Below are 3,503 nucleotides of genomic sequence, written 5' to 3' on the forward strand. Positions count from 1 at the left end.
AAAGAGTGTGGACAACTGGCCTGCCTTCTACCTTCCCCCTAGGAGAGACCTGGCGCTGCCACTCACGGATGTGTCTTCGTCTGCACATCCTTCCTTGATAGGTGTGGAGAGCCCTGAGATCACCCTCCCCACCTTTACCAACGGAAAAGCTGAGACCAGAGTGGAGATGGATGCTGGGCCTTGGGCCAGAGCCATCTAATTATGTACACAAGACCAAAGCCCTCAGTGCCTCCCACCCCGTCGTCCCTGCTGCTCTACGGACCTGAGCGGTTGTTCCACCGCAAAGGGCGGCCCCTGGTGGTGAGAAGAAGCCTGGAGGCCTGTCCCTCACCCCGTAGACTGGCTGCCAGAGGAAAGGGTGGCCTGCAGGAGCACCGACAAGGGCTTCATCCAGTTGTCGGTGCAAGAAAAAGTCAGCAGAATTCTGTGAAGTCTTACACAAATGAAAGATTAGAAAAATATGTACAAACAGTATTCAAAACCTTAAAGATAACTTCAACTATAATTCCACTATAGGTGGAAGGTGTTACTAAAACAATGAATTTGTTTATGGTTTTTAAATGCCAGTTTAAACAAACTTTTATTGAAAGCATTCATGCGCTAAGGCTATCTCTCCCAAAATGGGAATCTTGCTGTTGCCTCAGGATGTGTAACCCGTATAGGTGCAGGTACTTTCAAGTATAGAATATGTATGTTCCCGAGTCGCTCCCAAGGCCCTGAGGGGGAAAGAACCCAACTTTTGGTGCACCTTACCCTTAGACACATTTTCTGTCATTACTTCATAACACTGCCCTGTTACTTTAACTGCACCCTGCTGGCTGGATCTTCAGGAAGCAGGGATAGGCATTAAATGGCTTTGGCGTAACCTTGGGCAAGTCACACAGGCTCTTACTGATTCAAGAGTCTGGTGCTAAGTCCTGGAATGCAGGAGAGAATGGGCTCTTATAAAGAGTGCACTGATGGGGCAAGGGCTGTCTCCAAGTTTCTATGGTAACTATCTCTCGTCTCTAGGGGCAGAGGGGCTACTTAACAAAAAGCTGGTTGTCTAGTTACTGAACCCAGGTTTGGCTGCTCCCTATTCAGAAGCCAATAATTCGAGAGGCAAGTGTCAGTAGAAAGGAAAGGTGCTTTAACCAGAAGAGTGGGCAACCTGGGGAGAAAGTAGACTCGTGTCCAGAGACCAACTCCAAAGATTCTGCTCAGCCATGACAGTTTTTAAAGGGAAAAATGAGGGGGAAGAATCTCAGTGAATCATCAAAGCAGGAGGTTGGCTTCTACATCATTCTCCACTGAGTGCAGACTGGTTGACTCTTAAGGTGTAATCTTGCCTGCATGATCTGCCCGCAGGATTGCTAAAGGGGCAATTGAGAAGAGAGAGCTAGTCATTTTTTAACTGCTTAATTCTTTATTCTTACTTCCTTTTATCTAGGAAAAGACTCAACAGGTTAGAGCATAAGTCAGGAGTTAGTTTCAATTGCTTAGTGAACTCACTCCTGTAATTAGGTTCTTTTAAGGAACAGAAATGGGCAAACAGGAAAGGGGCAAAAATGCTTTCAGTCTTTTTTTTTTTTAATTTTAATTTAATATTGGAGTATAGTTGATTAACAATGTTGTATTAATTTCAGGTACAGCAAAGTGAGTCAGTTATACATATATATCTGTTCCTTTTCAAATTCTTTTCCTATACCAGTGTGTACATGTCAATCCCAATCTCCCAATCTATCCCCCCAACCACCCTTCCCCACTGTTTTCAGTCTTAACAGAAATACTTGGAAAACCAAGCCTTTGAGAACTTCCCAGGCAGCAATGGACTTGCTTAGAGACCACCTAACCAGTACATATGACCCCTACTCCAGTTACCAAAGGGAATCTGGGCGTTCTACCTTAAATATCCTTTCTAGTGTTGTTTCTAATTTTTCCAAGATTAAATTTAGGAATATGTCTAGGAAGCAGCTGGTCTCCACCCAACTACAGAAGAATAAACTCTCACTGACATTACAGGGTCGTGGCTATACCGTCATAAACTAAGTATTTTCCTACCTACCTTGATGATCAGGGTCACAGCAGTATATGGCCAGATCAGAAAATGTAAACTCTGAAAATGGGGTTGGAGACAGAAAGTCCAATGTGTTGCTGGCCACTGTGGTGTCACTGCTCCTGATACAGGTGTAACCTGAATCCTCACTTGGGAGCCAGAAATCAGCTGAGAAGAGGCTTCAGGAGAGAGACTGCCCTGGCCCCGGAACGTGGGTGAAGTGGGGCCTCAGCACTGCTCATCCCACCAGACAGGCTGGACCCTTGAGCTCCTGACTGGCACTGAAGGGCTTGGGTAAGTCCCTGCTGTAGTGTCTCAGTGGATACTTACGCTACCTGGGAAGTTAGGACAAGAGTTCTGGCGCTTGACGCTGAGGTGTGAGCACTTTGAGAGCCAGCATACTGAATGAGAGTGCCCTGGTTATTACTTCCGGTCAGCGCCTCATTATTATCTGGCTCTGCCATATAAAGCTGACGCCTGGGCACAGGGCGCTGAGAGCGGTCAGAGAGCGTGGACCGAACATCCTGACCTATACCCCAGAACTCGAAGGACCCTGGCCTTCCCTGGGCTTCTCCAGGAGACCTGCAGGCCACACAGAGACCCCAACAGGCTTAGTCCTGCCTCAAGGTCCGGGCTGCTCCTCGCTCCAGGAAAAGGGAGTTCGCTCCAGGCGATGGAGGAGAGGGTCAAGGAGGCAGACTCTGCGTCCCTCCAAGGCAGCTGGCCCAAGCGTCCACCGGCCATCCCCTTCCCCGGCAGTCCCAGCCTAGTAGGGAGGGCGGGGCTCTGGATCGCTGAGAAGTGCTCGGGCCGGCGACCCCACGGTGGAGCAGTGTGTGCGGGGTCAGGGAGCCAGGCTGCGGGGAGAGAAGGGCCCTCTTCCCAACGGCAGGGGAGCCCGCACCCCGCACTGGTAAGCCCACCTCGCCAGACGCTGGCTTCCGGTCGTGAGCGCCACCCTCCCCGAGGCCCCGCCCTGCACCCACTGCCTGCTGGGATCTGTAGTTCGTGGGGGAGGGACAAACGCGGCCGGTGCGCGCGTTTGTGTCTGTGTGTTTGTGTGTCTGTGAGTGTGTTTCGAGGTCCGCTGTGGCGTCTCTGTCCTTCTGATCTCTCCCCCGAGGGCCCACTGGTCCCGGGCTTGGCGCCGGGATCGCAGGCCACCGCTCCCGAGGTCCCGCCCCGCGGCCCATTCTTGCTGGGATTTGTAGTTCGGGCCTGGGTGGGGCCGCAGGTCGGGGGTCACACCTGGGCCCGGCGTGGTACCATTCCTATTCCGACTTTTTCCCGCGTGCCCTGGATCTGGACAGTAGACATGGCGCGGTGTCGCAACTCCAGCCGAGCTCCCCCTGGCCCTTACCCCGGTCCGCCGCCCCCGCGATGTATATGCCGGCGCCTGGAGGACAAGACGCTAGATGCTAAACTGAGGCACAAAGATGGGCGCGCTCTGGCCGCGTAGGAAGGTAGG

The sequence above is a fragment of the Lipotes vexillifer genome, unplaced genomic scaffold (genome assembly GCF_000442215.2).
Source record: "Lipotes vexillifer unplaced genomic scaffold, Lipotes_vexillifer_v1.1 scaffold1098, whole genome shotgun sequence".
Lineage (NCBI taxonomy): Eukaryota > Metazoa > Chordata > Mammalia > Artiodactyla > Lipotidae > Lipotes > Lipotes vexillifer.